Source organism: Sus scrofa, chromosome 12, assembly GCF_000003025.6.
Source record: "Sus scrofa isolate TJ Tabasco breed Duroc chromosome 12, Sscrofa11.1, whole genome shotgun sequence".
Classification (NCBI taxonomy): Eukaryota; Metazoa; Chordata; class Mammalia; order Artiodactyla; family Suidae; genus Sus; species Sus scrofa.
Genome location: NC_010454.4, coordinates 46,783,002 through 46,798,330, shown reverse-complemented (window position 1 = coordinate 46,798,330; position 15,329 = coordinate 46,783,002). Strand labels below are relative to the sequence as shown.

At 51.2% G+C, this 15,329-nt stretch overlaps 1 protein-coding gene across 3 annotated transcripts in view; it reads right to left on the bottom strand.

Moving 5' to 3' along the window:
* The window catches only part of ABR (active BCR-related), a 185,980-nt gene that overhangs the window by 97,489 nt on the left and 73,162 nt on the right, over positions 1-15,329 (bottom strand). The window lies entirely within an intron of this gene.

Here is a 15,329-nt window from a genome sequence, read left to right as displayed (position 1 = left end):
GTCACCATTTTGCTTTTTATAGGGAACAAGGAGGTGGGGGCGGGCCAAGCGATGTCACTTCCTGGGCCCCTCCTCCTTGGGTACCATTTGTACTCTGAGCCCCATCCCTGGTCGGGTGTGGGGAGGTGGCAGCGTTCTGGGGGGGCACTGAGAACAGCACACGAGGGCACCCTCAACCCTCTGAACAAGGCCCTGCGCAGGTCAGAGCCCAGGGCTGGCAGCGCGTGGGCGAGAAGGCGGCCCTGGGCCTGGCAGGGATGTGGCTGAACAGCAGACTCCTCAAAAGCCAGCACTTATTTCTGTAATTTCAATGTAGGCTTCCTTTGGAGAAGGAGGGAAGAAAAGGCCACAGTAAAGTCAAGCTGCCATTAACCCCACTGGCACTGCCAACCCCCCTCAGGGGCCAGAGCCCACGCACAGACACCCCCTCCCAGGACTGCGGGCCGGGTCCATGCAGGGCGCAGGGCTGCACCTCAGAAAGGCCCCGGATCAAACCCCACCAGTGCGGGACTCTCCTGCAGCAGCGTGAGGGACCCTCCCCTACCCCCACCCTGGGCTGCCCCATCATCTGCTCGGGTTTCACTTCCTCTAGGATGTCCCCCTTGGGGTCCCAGCTCGGAAATCCTACCGTGCATGGCCTCCTAGTGCCCTGATGATCCCGCCCATTCGCCCATCCCTGAGCTCCCGGGGTGGGAACTGGGTGTCCACCATTGCTGAGTGCCCAGCACCCAGGGTCTGACCCACAGCAGGATCTCGGAAGGTGTATGGAGTGAGTGAATGGGCAAAGGAATGCACTGTCCCTCCAGAGCTGAGGCTTGAGCCAGCTTCTCAGCGGGGGCCCTGGCTCCTCCTCCTCTGTCACAACACCAGCCTCAGGGGCAGCCAGCAGCCTGAGAACAGTGTCAACGGGTCACCGGGGCGCCGGGCCATGGCCACATGCAGTCCAATCTGGCCTTTTGGCAGCCAAGCGCTTCCCCAGCCTCGCTGCACCTGTTCCTGCCGACTTGCTCTCCAGTCTCCATGCTGATGGCCCATTAAGCTGTCAGGGACGTGAGCTATTATTTTTTTTTCCAGGACAGGCATGCGTGTGAAGAAGCACAGGACTGAGCCATTCGATCCAGCTACTGGGATGTGTGCACGGGCCATGCACCCGGGAAATAGGGCCCAGGGCCGGGAGGACGCAGGGCCTCTGGCTCAGACAAGCAGGGGGTGAGCCACCTCTGCTTCCACCGGCGGGAGGGAGGAAGAAGAGCCGCAGCATCGGGCCTGCCTGAGCCTGGCACTGAGGGGCCTGGCTGGTTGGTGAGACCTGTTCACTTCGGAGAAGCAAAAGGCGGGAATGAAACACCTCGTTAAGTTGCTGCCTCTCCTCCAGGAGGCTCCAGGCTGCCCTGTTAGTGACTGGAGCCAAGGCCAAGGACATGAGCTACAGGGAACCCTGGCCGGGCCCACAGTTCAGGTTCCAGCTGATTCGCCCACGCACTGACCAATTCCCCGGGGTCCCAGCGCCAGAGCCTTCACTCTCAAGAAATTTCCTAAGGGCAAGGACAGAAGGGACAGCACGGAAGGTAGGGCATGCCCTCTGCCACACAGTCTGGAGCTGTCTGGATCATGGCAGAGCGGGAAGGGCTCTGCCAGCCTCCCGTCATGTGTGCCCAGTTCATCCTGGATGGAGAGGTGGCTGTGGACCCAAATCTCAACCTAGTCACGTCGGTGAGGTGCTCCTTACTGTCCCCAATTTGCAGACGAAGTCACTGAGTCACTGAGTCTCAGACAGATTTGCATGGAAAGGATCCGAACCCAGGTCTGTCTCAATGTCATCTCCCCTCTGAATCTCACGAAGCTTTAGAGAAATCTCCTTCCTCCGCCCTCCCCCCTGGTCAAAGGAGGCTCACCTGAGAGGGGCTGGAGAGGACACAGCAGCAGGAGGCCCAGGAGTGAGAGGCAGTGCCCACAGGGCTCTCTGCAAATGTTTCTGGGCACTTCCCCTTCATTCCACCCCCCAGGAGACCCCAACGGCCCAGGAAGCTGGCCAGAGACCTGGGAGACTCCTACCAGGAAAAGGGATACAGAAAAGACAGAGAAACCAACCCTCCAAGAAGGAAGGAACCCCAGGGATAGCGATCTGCCAAGCACAGCCTTCAGTTGGTGCAGGGCCACAGACAGGAAGGCCTGAGTGGACCTTGGCTTGGCTAGCAGGTGTCAAAAGAAAAGGCAGAGGAGGCTGCTAACAGCCAATATCCATTTCCCCTCCTAGTAACAGAAATCCTTTTGTCTTTGGAGTGGCAGTGTGCTCAGTGGCTAGCTAAAAGGCTGTTTTTCCTAGTGGCATAGGCCATGTGATTAAGTTCTAGCCAATGAGATGTTAAATGGTTATCTCTGGAATTTTGAAGAAAGCTGCTGAAATTGTTTCACCTGGAAGGTACGTCCTCCCCCTACCCACCCCATGCTTCCTTCTTTTGTTGCGAGTTTGGAAAGCAGATAGGATGGTTGGAGCTCTAGCAGCCATACTGAACCATGAGGTGGTCTTGCGGCTAGAAGCCAGTGCTAAATATAGGTGAGCACAAAGCTAGGAGCCTGGGCGGGTAATGGCACAATGAGCCAACACACCCCACCTCTGGACTTCTTTTACATGAGAGAAAAAAGACGCCTGTTATTTAAGTCACTGCTATTTAGTTTTTATGTCATATTCATTTAAACCTAATTAGAACTGATCCAGATGGTCTTCCTTGACATTCTATCTGGGTTCTTATCTATTCCTACTGTCTTCAGTGTTCTTTCTAGTCTCCTTGGTGGAATCCTCCTTCTCTGCCCACCCCTTAAAATTGGTATTCCTTATACATCCTTACAACAGAATATTGCTCAGTGTGTATACAAGGAACAAACTACTGAGACACACAGAAATGCCTCTTACAGACATTATCCTAAGTGAAAGAAGCCAGACACAAAAGAACACATCCTGTGTTCTTACATAAAGTCCTAGAGCAGACAAAACTAATTTAGGCTTGGAAAAAAAAAAAAAAAAGAAAGAAAATAGTGGTTGCTTCTGAGGGTCAGGTAGGGACAGGAGTTGACTATAAGCGTTGCAGGGAATTTTCTAGGGGGACAGAAATGTTTTGTATCTTGACAGGGATTTGAGGTACACAGGTGGATACATTTGTCAAATGCATCAAATAGTACATTAAGATCTGTGCATTTCAGAGTTCCATTGTGGCACAGCAGGTTAAGGATCCAGCTTTTTCACTGCAGTGGCTCAGGTTGCTGCCATGCCATGGGTTCAGTTTCTGGCCCGGGAACTTCCACATGTCATGAGCACAGCCAAAAAAAAAAAAAAAAAAATTTGTGTATTTCACTAAATATTGGACTCTTGTTAATGATAAGTATGTTTATCATGCTTAGTAAGCTAGAGTCCTAGCTGCTACCCCATAATAGGGTGAAGTGTATTGATGTCTGCATCTTACTGAAATACATCAAAAACAAGATGGGTTGACAACGTTTGGAGGGGTGGATAGATGTATGATAAAGTAAGTGAAGAAAAAAATGATACTTATAGACTCCGGATGGTGGGTACATGGTGTTCACTACAATTCTTTAAACTTTTAGGTATGCTGAAATTTTTCATGATAAAAAGATGAGGTAAAACAGGTAGTTCTCCAGGTTCCTATCGCCTCTATTTTACTCCCTCGCCCAAATTTCTTTTTTTTTTTTTTGAAAAAAAAATTTTTTTTTTTTTTAAATTTACGCCCAAATTTCATTTACACTCCAGGGAGAGGTCTGGGCTGCAGACGCCTCCTTTGATTGTTTCCTGGACCTCTCCACCCTCAGGAACTTCAAACCCAACCTTTTCCTGCAGTTAATCTGCCAGGTCACTCAAGTTGAAACCTAAGAAGTCACTCCAGATGCCTCCCTCTTCCTACTCATCTTCTATGCCCTGAAATACCCCCACTTCCCGGCCTCCTCCCCACCCTCCCCAACTCTCTCAAGGACAATCCCAACACTCTCTCCCCATGACTGCCAGACTGCGAATCTGACTGTGTTTCTCCCCTGTTCAAAATTCAACAGTTCCCCCTTCACTTCAAAGGTACAGACCAAACTCCTCAATTCAAGGCCTTTCGTGGTTAGCACCTACCTACAGAGTCTTAGCTGCCACCCTACAATAGCCGACATCTTCTAGGTCCCTGCAGGGGTTTGCAGAGTGGCCCCCAAATATATATGTCCAAATCCTAACCCTGGAACCCATAAATGTGACTTTATTTAGGAAAAAAGTCTTTGTGGATATAACTAAGTTAAGGACCTCTTGAGGAGATTAATCTAGATGAACTGAGTGGGACCTACATCGGATGACGTGTCCTTATAAGAAGCAAAGGAAGACACAAACACACAGAAGAAGGCCATGCGAAGAGGGAGGCAGAGAATGAAGTTAGTCCTTGACCAAAAACCAGCACTGGAAGAGGTAGTGTCGGTGGAGCCAGGCATTCCTTGGTCAAGGCACTTTTGCAATCCAGTGAGAAGATGAATGCCTCAACTTTCTAAATGAGTTAAAGAAATGCATGGAAAATTAAAAAGAGAACTACAAATGCTCAAGGTATGTTAACTCCACTTGTAATCAAAGAAAATGCAAACTTCTAATTTTTGTAATTTTCCTATCCAATCAGCAGGGAAAATACCCAAAGTTGTTAGGGAACAGGCTCTCTCAGAAACTCTGACAAGACATATATGACTGGCACAACTTTGCTAGAGTCAATTTGGTATCAAAGCTTTAACAGCTTGGTAGAGTTTTAACCCACAATCCAGCATAATTCAAGACTGTGTCCTAAGAAATTAATTATAAATGCACATAAAGTTATGAAGTTATTAAACACAGAGTTGTTTATGGCTGTGAAATATTAAAAAAGAGCTAAATGATTAATTGTAGGGAATTGGTTGAGTAAATTATGTTATTTCTGCAAGATGGACTACTGTGTACTCATTAAAAATTATATGGGTGATTTACATCGTCTTGTTAAGTGAAGAAAGAAATTAATAATTGTATCTGTAGTATAATATGCTTGAAAAAGAAAGTCTGTATGTGCGTATGACAGTATATTGCCTGCAAGGCAACAACAGAGAACAATTATAAAGCATTTAGACTCTGAGAATTTGGAAGAAATTAGTACATGGTCTCTGCTCTCCAGGTCACCAGCAGACACTGCTTGTCTCCAACTCAATGGCTACCTTCCCTGTTTCCCTGCTTATCATACGGGGCTGTATGAGGTGGCAGTGGACCCAGTCCCAGTCAAGACGCCCACTTCCTCCACTCTCTTACAACCAGGAGTGGTCAGACTGACAGAGTTCTGATCAATGAGAGGCAAGTAAAGGATGATGGGGCCTCTGGCAAGGTCTTTGCTTTGATATTGAAAAAAGAGACTTCAAGCAACAACAACAACAACAAAAAAGACAAAAAAAAAAAAGGAGTTCCCGTCGTGGCGCAGTGGTTAACGAATCCGACTAGGAACCATGAGGTTGCGGGTTCGGTCCCTGCCCTTGCTCAGTGGGTTAACGATCCGGCGTTGCCGTGAGCTGTGGTGTAGGTCGCAGACGCGGCTCGGATCCCGAGTTGCTGTGGCTCTGGCGCAGGCCGGTGGCTACAGCTCCGATTCGACCCCTAGTCTGGGAACCTCCATATGCCGCGGGAGCGGCCCAAGAAATAGCAACAACAACAACAACAAAAAAGACAAAAAAAAAAAAAAAAAAAAAAGAGACTTCTCACCTTGAATTCAGATGTGATAACCGGAGCTACAGTGGCCATATGGCTGCCGGAAGGAAATGATCAAGAAAGACTACAGACACTTCCCTGATGCCACTGAGCAATTGAGCCACACTAGAAATAGCCTACCTCGTTTCTTAAATCCCCATATGTTGGATTTTCAGCCACTTGAAATGAACACATTCCTAAGTGAAATCCTTATTGCCCAGTAGAGGAAGGGAGTCCAATTAGCAAGGAAACATCCTAGATGCTCTGCCAGAAGCACCTCACAGGCAAGGCAGAGAGGAGGGAGCAAGAAGCAGTGCGAGGCGGGGGGGTGACTTGAGTGATACTTAAAGGGAGCTGGTTTATCACTGTGGCTAAGAGCAAGGACCCTGGGGTCACAAGCCAGGATCCATCCCTTCCTAACCGCTCTGTGCTCAGAAGAGTGGCTGGCACAAGGAAGCCCCTTATAAATGGATATTAGTTAAACCAATGAATATGAAAGAGGGTGACGGAGGGATGGAGCACACAGGGCCACTGTGAGGGTTAAACTGGGTAACGCACGCAAAGCACTTAGCACGTAGTAAGCACCCGATACATCTTAGCTGCTATTATTAATATAATTAATTGAATCCTGAAAGATGTGTGGGTGCCTGCCAGGCAGATGGGGGACAGGAGCAGAGTTCTCGGCAACGAGGCTTGGCAAAGGCACAAAGTGTGAAGCAGCAGGGCCCCCTAAGGGGACTATAAATAATGCGGCCTGGCTAGAACACCGCGTGAGCAGGGGGTGCGGTGGCAATAGCGCTGGAGAAGTGGGCGCAGACCAGCACGCTGAGGGCCTTGTGAGCCAAGCCAAGAGTGAGGCAGGACCCAGGAGGATTACTGATCTGGACCCCTACGCACAGTGGGGCTTGCCAGCCACATCGTCACCAAGCATCACTAACTCCTGTCACTTCTCCCGATGCGCTCATGTTCCTGTCAATGCAGGCAGAACCCTGTGACCTCCAGATCACATAGGAATCCCCCAGATCGGGACCACTTGTGAACCTAGGGTACCTACTGCAAGCCTGTGATGGAGCCTTTGCCGGATGTCAGGATACGAACCACCCAGTGACAGGCTATGGAGACCTTCGACATGCAATGTGGAGAGCTGGCCTCTGGGGACAAGTTCAAACTCGAGTGACAGCCCTCACTTCCACCACCTGGAGCTCTGGTAGGCGCAAGGAGGAGGGGCGCCCAGATGGCTGGAGGCACACAGGCCAGGCTGTTTGCAACCTTCCCCTGAGCCTGTCCAGCACCAATGACCATGGACATGGCCAAGAATCCAGCCTGCTATCTCAACCCCCAACACAGATGCTGAGGGCAGTTTGACGGATCTTGCCAACCTCTTTTTGGACCCGCTAAGAACCTGTGGGTGCAGGATAAAGCTAAGTACCAGGTGTGTGGAATGATCCTGCCCTCGGAGCAGGGGGGTACAAAGGCTGATGTTAGGTGATAAACTCACTGTCTGTCCTAGAACTGAAGATAGGTGTGGGGGAGGGGAGAGCCTCAAAAAAAACAGCAGAGGAGTTCCCATCATGGTGCAGTGGATAATGAATCCGACTAGGAACCATGAGGTTGCGGGTTCAGTCCCTGCCCTTGCTCAGTGGGTTAACGATCCGGCGTTGCCATGAGCTGTGGTGTAGGTTGCAGACACGGCTCGGATCCCGAGTTGCTGTGGCTCTGGCGTAGGCCGGTGGCTACAGCTCCGATTTGACCCCTAGCCTGAGAACCTCCATATGCCACGGGAGTGGCCCAAGAAATAGCAAAAAGACAAAAAAAACAAAACAAAACAAAACAAAACAAAAACAGCAGAGAGAGGCTCAGGCCTGACCATCCTTCCTTCCAAGGCAGCATCAAAAGTCTCTTTCATGCCACACACTGTGTCAGGTGGTAACAGAGCCATGGGGCACAGACTCTGCCCTGCCCTCCAGAATCTGGCAGTGTGGTCCTAGCATCTGTGACCAGGCCAGGCCCTGGGCTGTGCACATCTTCAGAGCAACCCTACGATGGATGAATCCTAAACCCAATTGTATTGAACATAAGAAACCAGACACAAAAGAGCACATATCACAGGATCCCATTTCTTTCTTTCTTTTTTTTTTTTCCTTTTTTTGGTCTTTTCTAGGGCCGCACCTGTGACATATGGAGGTTCCCAGGCTAGGGGTCCAATCGGAGCTGTAGCCGCCAGCCTACGCCAGAGCCACAGCATCGCGAGATCCAAGCTGCGTCTGTGACCTACACCACAGCTCATGGCAATGCTGGATCCTTAACCCACTGAGCAAGGCCAGAGATCAAAACCGCAACCTCATGGTTCCTAGGTGGATTCTTTAACCACTGAGCCACGACGGGAACTCCATGGGATCCCATTTCTATGCAGCTCAAGGGCAGGCACAATGAACAGTTCATGGTAGTGGCTCCCTGGGGATGGGCAGGCAGTGGGTATCAACGGGGAAGGGGCATAAGAGAACTTTCTGGGGTGCTGGAAACATTCTACATCTGGGTGGTGGGCATGTGAGTGAGGTAGGTAAGAGTTCATTAAGCTATTCACTTAAGATTGGTGCAGTTTTAAAAATGTGGGTCTTTTTTTTTTTTGCTTTTTTTTTTAGGGGTGTACCCACGGCATATGGAGGTTCCCAGGTCTGGGGTCGAACTGGAGCTACAGCTGCCGGCCTATGCCAGAGCCACAGCAACACCAGATCCAAGCCACGTCTGTGACCTACACCACAGCTCATGGCAACGCTGGATCCTTAACCCACTGATCAAGGCCAGGGGTCCAACCTGAAACCTCATGGTTCCTAGTCAGATTCATCTCCGCTACACCACAATGGGAATTCCCTTAAAAGTTTTTTTTTTTTTTTTTAATTAAAAACAAGTCCCTTACCCAAGGTTTAAAGGATGTTAAGACTGAACACAGCTAATCTGACCCCAGAACCTGTGCTTCAACCATTATATTTTTTTCTTTTTTCTTTTTTTAGGGACGCACCCATGGCATATGGAACTGCCCAGGCTAGGGGTTGATTCAGAGCTACAGCTGCTGGCCTACACCACAGCCAGGGTAATGCCAGATCCGAGCCACATCTTCGACCTACACCACAGCTCATGGCAATGCCAGATCCTTAACCCACTGAGCCAGGCCAGGGATCGAACCTGCATCCTCATGGTTACTAGTCAGATTCATTTCCTCTGAGTCATGATGGGAACTCCTGCTTCACAATTATAATATGTAGGACCTGTACAAATAGAAAAAAACCTCCTGGGTAGGCTGCTCTCAGGAGTGGAAGAAACAACCTGTGTCAAAGTTTGGAGGAGGAAGAGGGCCGTTAGAAGAAGGGTCTGAGTGAGCCTTGACAGAAACGAGAGGAGAGGGGAAGGAAGAGGCCATTCCCACTGAGGGGGACAGTGCGACAAAGCCCCAGGGCAGAAGCAGGCCCTTCTGTTCAGGGGCCCGATGAGCAGACTGGCGTAGCTGAAGCTGAGGTCCCAGGAGCTCTCCTTCTGCACAGGTAGGGTTCTCCCAACCTGACGTTCCTGTCACTAACGTCCAGCAAATGATTCTGCCCCTGTTCCCATCTCTCCTGGATGCCCGCCACTGTGGAGGCCTGCACTGCCCCTGCTCTGACACTGCTCGCGGGGTTTCCCGATGCTGGTCCCTCCCCTGGGAGGTGCACAGAGCTGCCCATTTCCCCTCAAATCCCCTAACTCCCCTCCATGCCCAGCAGACCAGGACACTAGCTAGCCTCGACAGGCGGGGTCAGTGCTGGGGCTGATGACCCCCACAGTGACCCTTCGCTCCATCACAGAGCCGAGGGCCACGTGGGGCTGGCCTCTCCCAACCCCCAACCTGGTGGAAACCCAGACCCACAAGGCAGAGCCAGAGTCCAGAGCTGAGCAGCCACAGAACCGGGAGGCCTGCTCTGTGGGTCATCAGCTGGATGGCTCCAGACCCTCTGAGCTTCAGTTTCTCACCTTTGAAATGGGGATAACAATGCCCCTGTCACAGGCTGGTTGGGACATGACCCAACACCAGGGTGGGTAAAGAATTAGGACAACATCTGGGCAGAATAGTCCTCAACAGAGGCGGGCTGGAGGAACAGGAGAACGGGCTGGACACCTTCAGGGTCCTGTGACCCCAGCGGACCCAGAAGATCCCGTCAAGAGCCCCTGGGTGGCAGGGCACCAAGGTGGAGCACCTGGGGACCAGCACCTTTCCCATGGGACAAGCCACCTCCTTCTCAGCTCCCCCTGCTCTATGGCTGATGGAAGAGGGCCTAAGAAGCCAGGACCGGACGGTGGTCAAGACCTGGGCTTTGAGTCATTGGTCAACCTACATTTGGTAGGTTTGGCATCAAGCAAGGCTTCACAGGCCATGGGAGGATTTAACTTCTGAACTTTTTTTTTTGTCTTTTTGCCTTTTCTAGGGCCGCTCCCATGGCATATGGAGGGTCCCAGGCTAGGGGTCGAATCGGAGCTACAGCTGCTGGCCTACCCCAGAGCCACAGCAACGCCAGATCCAAGCTGTGTCTGCAACCTACAACACAGCTCATGGCAACGCCAGATCCTTAACCCACTGAGCGAGGCCAGGGATCGAAACCGCAACCTCATGGTTCCTAGTCGGATTCGTTAACCACTGAGCTATGATGGGAACTCCTAATTTCTGAACTTTGAGATACCAGTTCCAACCTTCCCTGCACAGAACCCCTTGAGGAGGCTGGTGTCTGGCTCCCAACCCAGAGACCCACACTGAACTGGGGTCAGGTGGGCGAAGTAGCAGCTCCTCAGGTGATTCTAATGTATTGTAAGGCTGAGAACCACCAGTTTAAGACAAGGACCCTGAGGTCACAGCCCCTCAAGTCAAATGAAACTGAACTCTGAAACACTTCCAGGAGCCTTCGCCCAGGCTGTGAGAAGCACTGACAGGTTACTTCTAAGACGCAGGGGTTTTGTTTTGTTTTGTTTTGTTTTGTTGTTTTCAGCTGCACCTGCAGCATCTAGAAGTTCCCAAGCCAGGGATCGAATCCAAGCTGCAGCTTCAACCTATGCCATAGCTGTGACAATGCCAGATCCTTAACCCACTGCACCAGGCCAGGGATCTAACTGGTGCCGCCTCGGAGACACCACCAGATTCTTAACCTCTTGCACCACAGCAGGAACCCCAAGAGGCAGGGTTTGACTGAAGTCTCGAAGGACTGGGAGGTTTGCTGGTGAAAACGTGGAAGAGGCAGAGAGAAAGGGCTTGACCCATGGGCAGGAGGGGAGGGCAGCCCCTGTCTCGTTCACACAGAGCCCTCAGCCTTGGCCTGCAGCAGCCGCCTGGACTGCAGGATGGCCTCCCCTTCCCCGCCAGGCCTTCAGGCAGGCCTGCAGCAGAGGCACGAGCCCCTGCAAAGGAGCAACCACTGGAAGACAGAGCAGTGGTGACCTGGAGCAGCTGATTCCTGGAGGTGCGGCCTCAGGCCTCACAGCTCGAGTGCTGGGTTCTGGCTCCGCCCCCACTGTTGGGAACAGATTCAGCCCCCCCACCCCGTGGGGTGCGGCTTGGCCTCACTGGTTGCCGTGGAGACAGGATCCGATCCTCCACCTCCAGGCTCCCCCGGGGAAAATGGCAGAGATGGTGGCAGCCTGGAGAAGCCAGGGCTCCAAAGCCTGAGACAAAGGAGGCCTAGGTTTTGGGTACGGGTAGCAGGAGCAGAAGAGGCAGGCGAGGGATGGGGGGCCTGCCAACGGGCCCTGGGCAGAGAAAGGAGAGCAGCTTCACCCTGTCCAGGCTCAGACAGATGAACTGGCAAGGCTGACTGTTATCTATACCGCGTCCTGTGGTGTACAAATCAAGCTCATAGCCAGAACCTCATTTTATCCTCAAAACCCAGAGAGGTTATCAGAGTAGAAATTACTCCCCCATTTTACACAAGGGAAAACTGAGGCTCAAAGAGGGTCCCATCAACAGCCACCTGGCTAATAACCACCTGAGCTACAGCTTAAGCCTGCTCTTTGTACCCTGTCTACTGCTTTTTGTACTTTGACATAATTGCTTACCCAGGGCAGAAGGGCCTAATATCCCTAATTACTCTGTAGGAAATGAAGCTCTTTGCCCACTGAACAGAGAGGAATAAAGGTGCACAATGACCCGATGACCTTGCCGTCATGGAGAAAAGCTTATTTCATGTGCAAATGAGCACGAGTCATTCGTCAAACAACTAAATTTTTTTTTTTTAATTTTTAATTTTTTGGTCTTTTTCCAGGGCCACACCTGCGACATACGGAGGTTCCCAGGCTAGGGGTCTAATCAGAGCTTCAGTCACCAGCTACACCAGAGCCACAACAACACCAGATCCAAGCCACGTCTGCAACCTACACCACGGCTCACAGCAACGCCAGATCCTTAATCCACTAAGCGAGGCCAGGGATTGAACCCGAGACCTCATGGTTCCTAGTCGGATTCGTTTTTGCTGCTCCAAGATGGGAACTCCAAACATCTAAATTATGTGCCAGATACAATGATAGGATCAGACCCTAAGCAGGACCCAGTAGCTCCAGCTCTGCTGCAGACCATGAGCCAGTCAATGGGATATAGTGAGTGGAGAAGCCAGGCAGATCTGGGTTCTGGTCTCAGCTCCACCCAGCCTCTCCTTCCTCACTGTAAAATGACCTTTTTTTTTGTGTGTGTGGCCTTTTTAGGGACACACCCTGAGCGTATGGAAGTATGGAGTTTCCCAGACTAAGGGTTGAATCAGAGCTATAGCTGCCGGCCTATGCCACAGTCACAGCAGTGCCAGAGCTGAGCCACGTCTGCAACCTACACCACAGCTCACGGCAATGCTGGATCCTTAACCCACTGAGCTGGGCCAGGGATCGAACCCACATCCTGCCAATGACCTCATGGATACTAATTGGGTTTGTTATCGCTAAGCCACAACGGGAACTCCCTCACTGTAAAATGGGCTGATGCAGCTGCCCTGCCCAAACCACAGGGCTGCTCTGAAGATCAATGAGAGACACCAAACAAGATGAGTATTTCACAAACAGTATAGCGGTCAATAAATCAGATTTTTTTTTTTTTTTACACAAACAGTATAGCGGTCAATAAATCAGATTTTTTTTTTTTTTTTAAATCCTCTACAAAGTCAAGTTCACATTCATTCAGCCTTTCGTATATTCTGGCTTCCCCACTAGGTGGCAGGAGTCTGGAAGACAAGGACGGCCTATTTACTTCATATCGCTCATGGCACTCAGGACAGTATTCACACACAGTGGATGCTGGATAAGTGCCAATTGGCTGATAGAATCCTTTAAAAATCCTCTAATCTCTTCCCATAACAGCCAATTCAATTACTTAGGGTCTGGGGCCAGGAGGTCACTGACAAATCCTAGAGGAGTTCTAACCTTTGTTAGCATTAACAGCTCTAACTCGCCTCCTGCCTCCCCTCTGAATGGTCATGAATTGGTAACAAGTAATGATCCCAGACTGATGTGATTTAAGGCTCAGCTCTTCCTCCCCTCTCCCCACATGCTGCTGGGTCCGCAGCTGGGTCCCAGAAGGGCAGAAGCGGGACAGGCAGGAGGTGATGAGGAGGAAGAATCAAAGGACCATTATGACAATGACCTTCAATCCAATCCCACTTATCACCGGCCTGGGATGGTCTCCTCAGAGCCCCTCTCCCATATATGGCTTCATGAGTCCTTGGGGTATTTATGAAAAATTAAATGACTCTCGATCTAGCGCTGAGAAGAGGGCAGGGCTGGTGCAGAGAACAGATATGTAACCAAGGTCCCGAGAGGTCAGGAAGACCCTCAAGGCAGCTCTGCATGTTGGTGGCGGCCAGCATCAGGATCTACGACCCCCGCCTTCTGCACCAGGGGCTCCCTTCAATCCCAGGGCTTGGTGGCACCAGGCTCCCGTCCTCTCTGCACAACCAGCCAAGACGTCTCTGACCTGCACACACTTGCGCACCCTCACACACACACCCACATAAACACCCTGCACCTCTGCCTGCTGCTGCCAAGAGGCCGGGCTCGCTGGCATTCAGCTCAAGCTGCCGGCCCTCCACACCGAGTCCCCCCAGACCTTAAAAAATGTCGTGAATTGTATACGGCTATAAGAGGGGGCCTCAAAGTTCAAGTTCTTCTCCCCTCCCCGCAGCGCCCGAGTGCCAGCGGTTTCATCTGCCCCAGCTTCCTTTTGTCATCCACTGAGGACAGATGGGAAGAACTCCCCAAGTCAATGGGCTCTTCCTGAAACACCAACATCACCTCTCCTCTGGGGGGTGCGGGAAGGGCCATGGGGTTCACCCAGTCAGTTCACTTCTGCTCTTTGCCTACATGCATGCAAGTATGCGAGAGCAGACACACACACACACACACACACACACACACACAGCCTCCTTAAGGCCTGACTCCCACTGCTCTGGCCAGCCCTCTGGCTAGCCCTTCTCCCTTTTCCTTCTTCTCCCACTGCAATGACCTTGGAGGCCATGGGTTCCCGATGGTGCAGCCTCCATGAGGCTGGGTCCCTGAGTGACCATGTGGAGCAGAGGCCCCACCCTACCTGTCATGGACCAGTGTGGGCAAGGAGCAAACCCCGCTTGTGCTCAGTCATGGGGATTTCAGGACTAAGCTGGTTCCCCAGCATTACCAGCCTGCCCTCCAACTCCTCCCTGTGAGGTCAGCCGGCTGGCCCCAGTCTCGGAGAGTCTCCACATGCCCTTCCCAATGCCCGACAGTGCCTTTTTTCCTAACACCACCCATGCTGGGCTCATAGTGAGCCATTGTCACCCTCCTTGTTCAGGAGAGAACCTGGAACCCAGCACCCTCTTCTGAAGGCAGATGGGAAAGAAATCTCGAAGTGTCCTCAAGCAAGTAGGCTGGCGCCAGGAGCACTGTCATCTGTTTGGTAGAAGCAGACAGCAGAGGGCAAGGCTTCCCCATCAACTTGATGAGCCCCTCACTCTCTTGGGGCTGAGTCAGTGGGCCCATCCCTGACCAAGCCCAAAAGACAGCCTATTACTGACGATGTGTGAAGTAAGCCCCAAAGTAGACAGGGCCACCCACGTTCATTGCAGCACTACGCACAACGGCTAAAAAGTGGAAGCAACCCAAGTGTCCACTGATGGATAAATGGATAAACAAAATGTAGCATATACATACTACGGAATATTACTCAGCCTTAAAAACCAAGGGAGGAGTTCCTGTTGTGGCAGTGGAAACAATCTGACTAGTAACCATGAGGTTGAGGGTTCAATCCCTGGCCTCGCTCAGTGGGTTAAGGATCCAGCATTGCCATGAGCTGTGGCGTAGGTCGCTGATGTAGCTCAGATCTGGTGTTGCAGTGGCTGAGGCACAGGAGGGCAGCTATAGCTCTGATTCGACCCCTAGCCTGGGAATCTCCATATGCCACGGGTGTGGCCCTAAAAAGCCACAAACAAACAAACCAACAAAAGAAGAAAAAACAAAGGGAATTCTAAAATATGCTACATACAGATGAATCTTGAGGACATTATGCTAAGTGAAATAAATAGTCACAAAAAGACGAATACTGTATGATTCCACTCGCGTAAGTTTGTTA